Source organism: Tenrec ecaudatus, chromosome 17 (genome assembly GCF_050624435.1).
Source record: "Tenrec ecaudatus isolate mTenEca1 chromosome 17, mTenEca1.hap1, whole genome shotgun sequence".
NCBI classification, from domain to species: domain Eukaryota; kingdom Metazoa; phylum Chordata; class Mammalia; order Afrosoricida; family Tenrecidae; genus Tenrec; species Tenrec ecaudatus.
Window position 1 is genome coordinate 54667327 of NC_134546.1, and position 13379 is coordinate 54680705.

The window sequence follows — 13379 nt, forward strand, 5'->3', positions numbered from 1 at the left end:
ATAGCTCACCCCAAGTGCCATGGTTCCACCATTGGGAAGATTATTGGCATTCAGTAGTGACCAATCCGAGGTGGGTCTGAAGAGGTCAAGGAGGGGGACAGTGGAGAAGGAGTGCCAAATCTGCTCGGACAGGTGTGTGTGTTTAAGACTCTCATGTAGGTGACCTAGTGAACGGAGCAACAATCAAATGCTGGAAGGTATCGTGAAAGCGTTCACAGGGGTAAAGAGCAGTGTATGCTGGAAGCAGGCACCTGCTTCTGCTTTGAGTACTAGTGGTTTTGTTGTTTTTTGGCTTTAGGGTAGGTAATTCTTCAAACCCAGGGGAGAACCCCACTTTCCTCTCACGTGTTCATGCTCCTTTCAGGTCCTCAGCTCTGTCAGCTAGCTTGGGATGTCTGGGGTGGGGGTGGCCCCACAGTGTCGGCCTAGGCGGTCCACCGTGGCGAGCCTTCATGCCGTTTCTCTGTTGTATGTAGGTTAAGTGGCAGCGTGGCAGATAAAGAGAAGTGGGTTATTTTGGCCTCTTGACATGAAGGAGATGTATGTGGCTCTCGTCCCTGAGAGCTTTCCCACCAGACATACCCCTCTCCCAAATCGGAGACCATGACCAATTAGGATAGCCTTCCCAGAGTGGCTCAGCTTTTCTGTGGGCTTGTGGCCCAGAAGGGGCTGCACTAGATAACCCTACTGAAAGCGCTCTGCAGCTAAGGGCCCAGGTCTGCGTTTGGCCAGCACACAGAGGAGCTCTCCGGCCTCTGCTTTTAGCTTACTTTCCTCCTTCAAGGAAAAGTCTCCTCTTTCAAGGTTCCCTCAGGAACCTCTTCCCCAAAAGTCCTCAGCTTGGATGGAAAGTTGAATCGCTCTGCTTTCCTCAAGACCAACCGTAGGCCTTCAACCTCTAAGCCATCCTTGCTACACCAATTGGGGTGGTGGAAGTGACTTAGAGCCCAGCAATGAATTGGCCAAGGTCCCAGAGTTCCCAGTACGGGTCTTAGGTGTATCTAAACCTTGGTCCCTACCCAGGCTATGGTTAACATTCCTAGAGACAGACCTGAAGCTCCCACAAGGGCAAAGGACGGCAAGGGACCCAGACTTTCTCTCAGGAGGTATGTGCCCTCTGCTTACCATCCACACCCGTGCATAGCAAGTATTCTGGGGACCCCTGCCCTTGACTGGCCACAGGGAAGGCTGGGGTCTTCTTCACAAGTCGAAATTCCACCATCGGACTTGCTGTGTTTGATCTTTCTCCGCCTCTTCACCACAGCTGTTAGCAAGCTATGCTATAAGCTAAATCTGATGTGATGCAGTCTTGAAGACCTGATATTTTCTGGCGAGAGCCAGACCAGTGGCTCCAGCATCCTAGTGGAGTACTGGGTGGGGACGGAGGCAGTGGAGCTTCTTCAACACCGTCAGGTAATATGTTCGTGATAGGTGTTAGGACAGTGATGGCTATGGGAGTAGGACACAAAGTGGAATTTAGAGAGTAGAGAAGAAACCGAAGAGGAAGAAGGCGGCAGCTACACCATCCCATCTTCCACTCGAGGCTCACTCTCTTCTCCTCCCCAGTCTTAGAACTTGGCTTCTTTGCTGAGTCAGTTTAATTTGAAGGCTTCAGGCTGAGCAGGTAGATGTGCAGCTGAGTAGCGGCCAGCCATTTCATCTTGTGGGGTCTCTTTGATTCCCTTGACCTTTCATGGCCACCTGTGCCCGGGAACCAGTTGCGATGTGAGCCTGATGTTCTGGGCAGATACTGGACTGTAAATGTCAACTGGGGACTTAGTGTAGATGTTAACAGTGGGCACTGAAAGTGGGTGGGACCAGACAAGGGAGAGGGCAAGAAGATCGGAGACCTCTGGGAGCCACGTACATTGAAGAGATAGGATTTAAAGTCCCTGAACGGATGCGTAGGCAGTGTTAGCTTAGGACAAGGCCAGGCTGGGTTGTCACAGACTTGAGAGGTGGGGAATGGCTGAGATGAGTGAACCAGATTTGAAAATATGGGTTTACTAGTCCTGGTGGTGGTGTGGGGTACGTGTTGGGCTGCTAACCACAAGGCCAGTAGTTCGAGACCACCAGCCGCTCCGTGGGAGAAACATAAGGCCTTTCACTTCCAGAGTTAGTTACCGTCTCAGCCAAAGCAGGTTTGCCCTGTCCTATAGGGTCATAGTAAGTCAGAATCAGTTTGGTGACAGTGAGAATGAGTTGTTTTCTAGGGGCAGGGGCTGTCAGAGGGAGGAAGAGGGCAGGAGAAGTAGAGACTGCACTGCCCTGACTACTCCCACTTCCGCCAAAGCAGGACCTATTTTACTTTCTTAGCATATGAGGACCTCAGGAAGATTTCATCTGAACAAAGGAGCCCACCGATTAAAAAACAAACCACCAAAACTGATAAGAGAAAAGGGAGCACTTTACAAGCATGAAGTCGGGTAGTCTGGGGGATAGACAATTATGGTATCACTTTTCCAGATTTGGGCTAGAAGCTGCCCAGGGGGTAAACTGCTTAGTGGAAGGAAGGAAGGTACGTCAAGGCAAACAGTGGCAGTCACCATACCATTTGAAAGCTCCAAACCAAGGCCACCCAGAAATCAGAATATTCCGTATATGTCACATAAGCCAGTTGGTAAAGGGAGCTCTGGTGGAGTCGTGAGTTAAGCATTGAGCTACTAGTCACAAGGTCAGGGTTTTTTTGTTTTCTTTTTAAACATTTTATTAGGGACTCATACAACTCTTATCACAGTCCATACATATACATACATCAATTGTATAAAGCATATCCATACATTCCCTGCCCCAATCATTCTCAAAGCATTTGCTCTCCACTTAAGCCCTTTGCATCAGGTCCTCTTTTATTTTTTTATCCCCTCCTTCCCCGCTCCCCCCTCCCTCATGTGCCCTTGGTAATTTATACATCGTTATTTTGTCATTTCTTGCCCTATCCGGAGTCTCCCCCCCCCTTCCCTGCCGTCCCTCTCCCAGGGAGGAGGTCACATGTGGATCCCTGTAATCGGTTCCCCCTTTCCAACCCACTCACCCTCCACTCTCCCAGCATCGCCCCTCACACCCTTGGTCCTGAAGGTATCATCCACCCTGGATTCCCTGTGCCTCCAGCCCTCATATGTACCAGTGTACAACCTCTGCCCTATCCAGCCCTGCAAGGTAGAATTCGGATCATGGTAGTTGGGGGAAGCATCCAGGATCTGGGGGAAAGCTGTGTTCTTCATCGGTACTACCTTGCACCCTGACTGACCCATCTCCTCTCCTAAACCCATGAGGGGATCTCCATGGGCCGACACTTGAGCCTTGGGTCTCCAATCTGCACTTCCCTCTTCATTCAATAAGGGTCAGGGGTTTGAGCCCATTGGCTTGCTCCTTTATGAGTTAAGAGTCTCTGAAACCCACAGGGGCAGTTCAACTCTGTCCTGTAGGTCGCTATGAATCTGAATCAGCTTGATGGCAACTTTGGAGGTTTGGCTTGGCTAAGCCAGTTGGTTGCCAGAAAAAAATGTGTTTTCTTCTTCGCACACTTTACACCCGGACAGTTTGGTTCTTTAGGCTTGCTCCTTCCTGGCTTTACGCCAGGGACTTTGCATTTGAATGACTAGGTGAAGGGGGATGGAGGATGATGGGAAAAGGGAACAAAAACCAAGGTCGGAGAATGTGGACCTAAAGGCTAGTACCCATCCCAACTGCCACCCGGTCCGTCTCTACCCAGAGCCACCTTATTCAGGATTTTCAAGGCTGTAAATAAACCGTTATGGGAAGAAATCGCCTCACCTGTCTCCCCAGGAGCAGCTGGTGGGTGTCAACAGCCAACCTCGGGGTTGGTTACCCAAAAACACCCCAAACCCACCAAAGGTAGGCATTTTTAGTAGACAGATCCGCAGAAAGATGGAGCCACCAGAAGCAACCCAACTGGAAGTCTGATCAGTCCAGTGCTGGAGCCTTCCTGCTGGAACCTAGGGGTACTTTGGGTAGGGGTTGGGTAGCCAGCCTCGGATCCTAAAGTCAAGCCTCAAATGTCCCTGACAGGCTGGGCGGAGGCTCTGTCAGCCTGCCATGGCAGTGCAAGCTCTGCAGGGCTCACGGTCACCACAGACACCCTGGAGGACTGACTGGGAGCTTTCTTGTGAATAAAGATTGAGATTGTGGATGTCAGAAGGTGTGATGAGTGTATGAGGTATGAAACTGGGAGACAAATCTTGCTGCTTTGAGTAAAAAAAAAAAAAACGTAAGCCAAAAAACAAAGCATCTGGGGACACACCGCTCTCAGAGTTGCCAGGGTGTTTGTGTATGGTATGTGGAGCCAGAGAACCTGGAGCTGACGTGGGGTCCCAGTACATAAAAGAGATAGCAGGTAGGAACAAAGCACACTCTTTGGACCAAAACAGACTGCTCTTGGCTGCTTGACTTGGGAAAGTAACTAGTGCTTGGAGCCTCAGATGCCTCCTTTGGTTAAGAAAATGCCTGGGCCATTTCACACACACGAGGGCTCCTGGGACCCAGAACCTGGCGTGGCCACAGGTCTTCATGTTTTCTGAGTACAGCTCTCACGCCGTCCAGTCCAGTGCCTGCTCTGTACCCCCCGATAAGGAGAGAGGGTGACTGGCCCAACTCTCAGGCCACTGTCACCAACTCAAATACCTGCTTTCCCAAAGAGGCTGGGGTTGGCAGTGCAAGCTTCAAATGTACCCGCTGCAAACAAGTCACTAGGCCCTATCCAGGAGGCCTCTGCAGTGACGTTTGGGGGTTTTGAGGAGGGAGCCCCTCAAAGTTGGTGCCTTTAGGGCTGGGATTATCAGGAAACCTGGTTCTGATTGTGTGTGGGTGGGTGTGCCTGCGTGTGTCCTCGCACGCATGTGGGTTAATGACTGTTCTAGTTGCAAGCGCTCACTTCTTAAGTAATTTCATCCACAGCATCATGCTTGCTGCACAGGCTCACAGTCAAAGGCTTGGGTCTTTGGCCTCCACAGAAGCACAGAACTTCAGGTGTGTTCAAGTGCATCCTAGCATTGTATTAGAACCTCATCAGCCCAGGAAGAGCAGGGCAAGGGTGGTCGTGTCATTCTCATGTATGAGAGAGGGGGGCTGTCCTACAGAGAATGAGGAAGTGAATGGGGTTCAGGGGGCTCAGCGTCCAAGTCACTGTTCTTTCTGCTCTACCAGGTAGACATTGGTATGCCTTCGGTGAGGGCAGAGCCCCTTGGGACTCTATCAGGGGGTCTCTGGTCCTCACTGTAGGGAATCCCCCAGCTTGAGGGTGAAGTTTGATTTCCAGGGCCCTGCCAGGTCCTGGGCTTCTCCTTAAACACAGCCCTAACTCATGATCCTTCCCTCCCTGGATGATCCCGAGGGCAGAGACTCCTGGGGTTGACCCACTGTACTTCCCAAACTGGCACTTATTCCTCTCTCTCTCACACATGGGTAGGTCCATGGGCCCTGAGAGAGGGAAGGGTCTGGATTCCACGAGGCTATAAATCTCTACAGGAACAGATGGTTTCATCCCTTGATTTGAATTACTGATCTTGCAATTAGCAGCAGTCCAGTGCTTACCTCCTTAGAGACTATTCTATTTCATTCCCCTCCTCCCTCCCCTGTATTTCATAATCGAGAACTGGGTCCAGGGAGAGAAAGGGACTTGCCTAAGGCTATGTCACTAGCCACTTAACTAGCCTAGCTGCGCGAGACTTAGAACTCAGATGACCGGACTTCCAGAAACACATCCTTCAACAGCAGACCCCTGGTTACTATCATTCTTTCAGTGCTCATCCTGAACAGTCACGTGCTCCCCTGGCATCTGTCTTAAACAAATCTCTTGCTAGTCAGGTGTTCAGTACAGTTTACCTTAACTATTGGGGTATCCTCCGAGACCGTATTCTGCACGGCTCACCTCATCCACACTGTTTTCCTCTGTCTACGTGTGCCTAGGGCTGTCAACAATTCACAGTTTGGGCTTCCTTTCCAGGCTCAGTTTTATGAAACACCAACATCTATATGGAGAGGGTGCTGCCTCCCCCAGGCTTAACTCCTTTTGGTTAGGAGTTATGCAGAGAGGGATCTGAGTCAGGGCTTTGGATGGTGGGGAGACTTGATGAAGGTGACTGGGAGAGGGAGAGGGAGAAGGGAAATCCTTTCTAGACTCTCTCTACCCGTCCACTTCTCCCACTACAGCCTAGATCCTGGCTTTGAGGCCCGGCATCTTAGCCCAGAGTTCTGGGCCTTAAGTATGGTCCTTGGACCCTTCTGGTCAGAAACACCCAGTGGTGCCAACATTCTAGCCTGCCTCTCTTTGGCCCCATCTTCACAACTCTGCGGTGTTCGTGAGCAACTCCAGGTATACTTGCAGGTCCCAACAGTGCTTTGTACCCACCCCTTTGTCTCTTGCTGTAAATGACAGTGCTCCTCCACTGTTGCCTCATGAGATCTCCTGCAGGACGCCACAGCCGCTATTAGACCTTTCCCACTTAGCCTTCTGCTAGAAGGAATCTCAGTCCCTAAGGAAGGACACCCTGCTAGGTACAGTGGACGGGCAGCCCCAGAGGAAGGCCCTCAATCAGCTGCATGGACACAGAGGCTCTGGGGACCGGCTCAGGCAAGGCAACCATTGTGGGGATGGCGCAGGGCTGGGCAGTGTTTCATTTATGGGTCAGAAAAGACTGGATGGGCCCAAACGACAGGCATCGGCTCCCTCCTCTGGGCACACAGAGATGTCTATTTACGTACACGTTCCTGTGCCGAGTTAGCGCTTTCTATACGGTCTCACTCAGCCTCGGTCCAAGCACTCCGCCGCAGGTGAGGTATGGAATGTCGGTGCTCCGACGAGGGCCTGCTGTCTTGGACATGTCACCTTTCCAGGCGCCTAACAAAGCGGGCAGGAGGGACGCGGTTAGGTCACGGCCAGCCAGCTATCCCAGCCAAACGCTCGGCGCCCTTTCCCGCCTCTCAGCCCAGCTCCCAATTGTGTGCGTGTCGGTGTGAAGGAAGTTGGGGACGCGTAGCCTGCTCCTTCTTCCCGAGTCCAGCCAGCGGATCCTCAACTCTCAGGTTTCTCTCCACTCCGCGGGTCCCTAACTCCAGGGCTGAGGAGTTACAGGCCCCGGCCCCTGCCGCGCCTCCTTCTCGCCGCGTTTAATTAATTTATATATATATATATTTTTGGAGGGAGGAGGCGTGCAATGAAGGGGAAGAGGCGGAGCGAAGAGGAGAGGCGGGACAAGGGTGACTGACGTGAGTACGGAGGAGCCAATGGCCCGTGGGGGGCGTTCCCCCCCATTCAGGACTCCTCGCCTGGCTCGGAAGGTATGTTAAACAGCTGCTTTTAATTTGGTCCCCCCAATCTCGGGCGTTTGGGGGCCACTCCGCCAGCCGCTCGCTTCGGCCAGCCGGCCGTGGTGCAGGCGCCACGAGCCCGGGGACGGAGCTCTGCTGGGGGGAGGCTCCGAGGCCGGCGGCCGAGGGAGGCGAGGGGCAGGCCAGGAAGGAGAGCTCTTGGCGCCGCCCGCTTGCGTGTGTGTGTGTGTGTGTGTATGTGTGTGCGCGCGCGTGCATGTGTGTTTCCAAGCCGCGAGGGGGCCGGCCCAGCCTGGGGTCGCCGGGGCACCGGCCATGCTGCCTAGTTTATGTCTCCGAGTAGTCGGTTTCGGCGGTGGAATGAGGTAGGGGTAGGCAGGAGATTTCCCTGCTCCTGGAATGTCCCTCCCTTTGGGGAAAAAGACCCCCGCCCCCAGCAAGCCCATTGTAAAGAGAAAATAGGGGATTCCGTACACCTACTGGAAGCAGGCCCCGGTTGTGGCGCGCGAGACCGGCGAGGGGCGGCGGCCGGAGCGCGGCCAGCTGGCCGGGCCCACCGAGCTCGTGGCGCCTGGAGTTGGTGGAGAGCTGGAGTTAGCCAGCGGGCGGAGGCCGCAGCTCTCCCCGCCGAGCACGCCGCCCGGCGGCTGCAGCCGCCCCGGGGTTTTGTTTCTGTCCACAAACTTGTCGGAGGGGGCGGTGGGCGCGCCCGGAGGCGGCGCGGGCGCCAGGGCCCGCGGTTGTTAGGGACTCTGGGGGCGGGGGCAACGCCGGGCTGGCGGGAGGGGCGGCGGGGGGCGGGGGAGGCCGCCGGAGCGTCCCCGCGCTTCGGCCGCAGCAGCCCCCGCGGGGTGGTGCGGCCGGTGTTGGGCGCCGGAGCCCGCCAGGCCGTGAACCGTGGCGGAGCTTGGCCCGGAGGGGTGGGAAGCCGCCAGAAACTCGGCGGCTTCGTCCCGCTGCCCCAGCTGATGCCTTTACAAACATGGAGCTGCCTCCTTCCCCTCCCGCGGCGGCGGTGGCGGCGGCACCGGCCGGCTGCTCCCTCCCCCTCCCCCGCCGCGCCGCGCCCGGTCTCCCCCTTCCCGCGAGGTGCCGCTGCGGGCCGCTCGGCGTCGAGCGGGCGGGCGGGCTCGCGCGCGCACGAAGGGGCGGCCTGAAAAGGGGCAGTGAAGGTCGGAAACCGGGAAAACAGACTCCACGCTCGGAATCGGGAAAAGGAAATGCATCAGCGGGCGGGGAGGGGCGCGGGGGGCGCGCCTGTCATTCGCATGGCGGCCTCCGGCAGGCTGCCCGCGGGGAGGCGGGGACCGGCGCCAAGTGCGAGGGTCAGGCAGGCGACGCCAGCAGCGGCGGCGGAGGGGACGGGGCCCGCGGAGGACCGGAGCTACCCGAGCCTCCACTCATTGGCCCAGCCTGTTTACTATGCTGGGGCAGGGGCTTGTGCAACCCGCCGGGAGGGTAGCTGAGGGGCGGAGCGCTCTCTCCGCCCACCGCTGGCTCCTCCAGAGGCTCCGCCTTCTCTTGTTTCCTATTGGCTGGGCGAGACTGCCTTTTTTTTCCTCTCTCCACTTTGGTCGTCAATTGGATGACATTCTTTCGAGCTCCGCCTATCGGGAGGGCGGCCTGGAGTTTTAAGTTGCTAGGATTTTTTCTTTTTTTCCGTGAAGGGCGGAGGAAGGATGCCAGCGATTTACGTGTGGCGTAAGGTCCCGCCCCTATTTGTGATTGGCGAACTGGGTAGCTCCGCCCATGGCGGGGCGAGCGGGGAGGAGAAAAGTCAACCTCTCTTCCCTGCCCCCTCCCTTCGCTCGTGTGCGCGCTTCGCACTGTATGGGGCCCGCCACGCTCCATTGAACTGCCCTCCCGCCCGGAAGTCCAGAACTCGGCGCCCTTGGCGGGGGGTGGGGGAGTTTAATGGTGAGCGAAGAAGGCACACAAAGATCCTTCCAAGGATCGACATCTGATAGCCTTCCGGGTGCAACTTGGAGATGAGTAACCATGTAGAGTGGATTTAGGGGGCGTAACTCGCGGGGTTCTGCTGGAATTGAGGATGAGAAGTGCCCTTCTCGGCTGGAAGATTACAGTGCTACCTGGTTATTCTCTTCCGGGAGATTGTCTTCAGCTTTAGTTAGCGCAACAGACGCTGGCAGTGTCTTTACGATTGGCCTGGGAGCCTGAGAGCAGAGGCAGCCAGGGGTAGTGCGTTTTGGCTGCGATTTGGCATGCTCCAGGTGGCATCCAGCCTGTGAAGGGGGACAGCCCAGGACTAAAGGCGTCTTGGCGCATCCCACCAAAATGCTGTTTCTTCCTAACCTCCGGCAGTTTTGGCCCCGGGGTCGCTTTTGTCCCACTCAGTTTTAGAGCTCCGTCCAAGGGCAAAAGCGAAGCGCCCAGTGAGACTGCTCCCGCTCCCACCTGTCGGTTACTCGTGGAGTTGACAATTTGCTGCCACGGTCCTCGCGACTTGGAGCCATCCTTGGAGTCAGGCCCACCTGTTGCCAGAGCTCCTTTGCTGGGCTGCGGAAGGAGGGACCGGGTAGGGGGATCGAGGAGCAGATTCTCTGTGGTTTGCCACTTCGGAGCTCCTCTCGGTGGAGTGCAGCCTTTTTGCTGGAGTGAGCGGGAAGTCTCCAGTCCCGCCCCCTTTTCTGGAGCTGTGTGAGGGCCCCCCCAACCCAGGGCCAACGTCAATCCTCCGCCCAATTTGGGGAACAAGTAAAAGCAACCTAGTTGTCGAAAGCACTGTGTTCCACGGCATTATTACCCATGCGCAGCAGAAGGGCAAGCGATATTAACATTCATTAGTCAAGGAAGAAGAAAACAATTCTTACTGGTTTGCCCCCAGTTAGATATACCCGGGGTTCATTTCTACCACGGTCGGTTTGGTGTTTTCCTTTTTTTTTCAGTTCTACCCCAGAGATCGCGAGGGTCTTACTCCACGCTCCGCCTTCTGGAGGATTGCTAAGGGCGGCGACTGTGCTAAGACTGCTTTTCTTTCGGTTATAGCTTTCTAGGACTGCGTCCTCGGGGGCGGGCGGGCTGGCAACCCAGCGCGCTGTTTTCTGTCTTAAGTTTCCAACCCTTGCTTTTGTACCGGCTGAAGGGAGCTGCCGGCTGTGCCCCGGATATACACTCGAATTTGTGTTTTCTAGATGGTAGCGTGCGGAAATAATAGTGTAAAGAGAGAACTGGGTGTTAAAGGGTGAGGCGCTCTTTTTCTCGTGTTTCGGCAAGGGGGCGTCCCGGGTGGTAATGTGTTGCCTTTCCTCAAATGTCAGGGCCTGGGATCTCCGCGCCATCTCACGTCGCGGGCCGTGGAACTCTTTGAGCTTGTCTCTAGTGTAAACATTCCACAAAAGGACTGCTAAGGTTCAGCCTCCCCGCGCAGGGCGGAGCCGGTGCCTTTCTAGACGGGCTTCTTGACCAATGGTTGCTCCAACCCGTGCCGAGCTGTCGAATCCCAGGGTTGAGGGCGGGGCCTGCCCCGGCAGTGGGGTAGGAGGGGCCTATTCACTTACGGACATTTTACCCCACTTCGGTTACTTACCTTACTGGGGCGGTGGGAGAGCCCGGGTAGCCGCCTTCCTCTGCGAAGACCGGCGGAGGCGGGAGCAGACTTGTAGGGCCTGTGAGGGAGATCGTATGGGGCGGGACATATGGTGTCCTCCAATGAGACATGAAGGGCCTCCCTTTTTCCTCCAATAGCGTTGCGGCTTGAGGGTGGGATTCAGCCATCCCTCTCCAATAGGCGGGGTCGAGTTAGGGACGCTCCCCGCCAATAGGGGCGTGGAGAAGGTGAGCGGCTCCCCCCTCCCTCTCTAGCCGAGGGGGAAGGGGCGGGCATTCAGCAGACGGAGAGTAGTTATTGGCGAACTATTTGACGGGCGGATTATGCATCCAATGGTGGAACGAAATAGAGTCTTCCCTCTGTGGGGCGGGACTAGGGAGTGGGCGGGATTTCCCGGGTAACAGAGAAGCGGCCGCGGCGGTAGAGGCGGCGGAGACGGTTTCTCCATCTTCCCCCCCTCCCCTTTCCCCCTTGGAGTTTCCCTCCCTCCCTCCCTCCCTCCCTCCTCCCCAGGCTGGGCACCGGGGCCCGTGGACGCCTGGCTAGGGAAGAGGGGGGCTGCCAGTCCGCTTCGGCGGGCCTGCGCCCACTGCTGTTCTCAGGGCCTCCTAGCTGAGCCCGAGGTTCACGCCGAGAGGGACACGCAGTGACTTGCGACTGAGGCAGCTTTGCGGTGAGAGCACGCCGGGCCGGGGCGGGGATCCCGGGCGGCGGGTAACGCCGGACTCGAGGGTGTGTGTTTTTAGGGGGGCTGACCTCCCGGCTTCCCGTAGAGAAGGCGGGCGGGAGGCGTGTGGCTGTGTGAGGGGGGTGGGGGGCGGAGCGGGGTAGCTCTCCGTGCGGGAGGGGGAGGAGAGCGTAGTCCCGGTGCGCGCGGAGGGGGCGGGCTCTCGCGCCGCCGCTCGGGGGCGGGGCCGGCGCGCGCGTGCGATTGTGGAGGAAGGGGCGGGGCGGGGCTCGCGCCCGGCGCTGTTTGCGGCGGGCCCCCCCCTCCCGGTCGGCCTGCGATGGGCGGGGCCTCGGGCGGGCGGCCGCGCCCGGGCCTGCTGGCGTGGGGGGGGCGCCTCAGGGGGTCTCCCGCGTGTGGTTTCTGGGTGCAGCAGGGAGGGGGCGTGAAGCCGCGTCCTTCAGCTTCGGATCCGGTTGGCCAGGGGGGCCGAGCCTAGCGACATTGCCACTCCCCTTCGCCGCCCCTCTCCCCTGGTTTCCGCCTCCTCAGCAAGTGAGGCGGGGCCCGGGAAAGCCGCGGTCCGTCTAGCCGGCAGTCCGGGGCCCGGGTCCGTCCCGCCCCGTGTCTCCCTCCGTGGGGTGGGAGGAGCCCCTGCTGCCTGGGAGCCGTGGCGGTGTCGGACCGCTGCACGCGAGCCGGGTGCCGGAGCCTGTTGGCCCCGCTGGGCTCCATGCAGCGTGGATGGTACCGTGCAGCCATGGGAGTCGGAACGTGGCCGCCACTCTTCGCTCTCCTCGTGGCTGTAACTATTGGCGCGAGGCGCCCACAGACCTTTGGGAAGATTCTTGGCGGCCGAGCGCGGTGCTGCTGCTGGCGCTCCTGACCTTGCTTCCACGGCGCTGACGGGAGAGGGGAGGGGCGGAGTGCCCTCGGAGACTGGGAAGGTGGCCGGGGACAACCTTTGCCTGGAGTTCCCTTGATTTTCAGGTACCGTGGCTGTTCGGGCCGGGCCTTGAGTCACTGGGGTGCTGTGTAAACTTGGCGACGTTTCAGGTGCCTTAGGACTTCAAACCCAGCCGCGAGGAGACGAGTGGAAGCTCTTAACCGAGATTTATAAAAAGGAAGGATTGGCTAAGCCATCCTGCTCACAAAACTGAACCGTTCATAAAACACGGGGCCTTTCAGAAACCTCAAGAGGCCGAGTATAATACGCATATGTCTTACATTTTAAAAATGTGTTCATTGTGTAGCTAGTTGTGTGTGAGCTTGATTTCACAGAGAAGTAGGCTGCTATTTAAGTAATTTTAGGCATTCTTGAAAAGTTTTCCTTGTCTGGTTTTATGCAGTTCTGTTAAACGATCTAGAGCATCCCACCTGAGAGCGTTCTTCTGTTTTGAATTAGACACTAGGGTGGAGTTAAGTCTGGCATTCTGGGGAGCTGTGCATGGGACATTCGGGATCATGAGTGCCAAGCCACATTAAACTGGGTGGCTTGCTAGAGAAATGTCTTACTAAGCTTAGGAAGTCATCTAATAGTTTGAGCGGCCGATGAGCTGTTGACATAAACTCGCTGAATATCTGAGTAATCCCTGTATTGTCCTGGGGCTTGTCTGTGGGCCTGAGCGTTGGGCATCCTGTGCTATACTTGTAAAGTTACGTCCCTTGCCTTTTCAGCCAAGGAAATCGCAAAAGCAGCAGCAGTATATTAGTTTGGTTAGTGGCCATTGTAATGGAATTGCTGGAGACAGCAAAATTGGGCCGATTTTGTTTTTGTTTGTTTGGTCTTTCTGTAAACTCTCAGACATAGCGAAGGACTCTGACACAGAGGAAAGTGTGGTCAGCACCCTGCTGTAT

The 13379-nt window shown here is 56.6% G+C and overlaps 1 protein-coding gene across 3 annotated transcripts in view; it reads left to right on the top strand.

The window, feature by feature from the left end:
- Window positions 1–7633: 7633 nt before the first annotated feature.
- The window catches only part of SIN3A (SIN3 transcription regulator family member A), a 64346-nt gene continuing 58600 nt past the window's right edge, over window positions 7634–13379 (top strand). The window contains exon 1 of one of the 3 annotated variants that reach the window (XM_075535999.1): window positions 7634–7652. The gene's annotated coding sequence lies outside the window, so the exon portion shown is untranslated. Of the gene's footprint in view, window positions 7653–11265; window positions 11529–12166; window positions 12513–13379 lie in introns of those variants that run through there. The other 2 variants (XM_075536000.1, XM_075536001.1) reach the window with 2 other exon arrangements.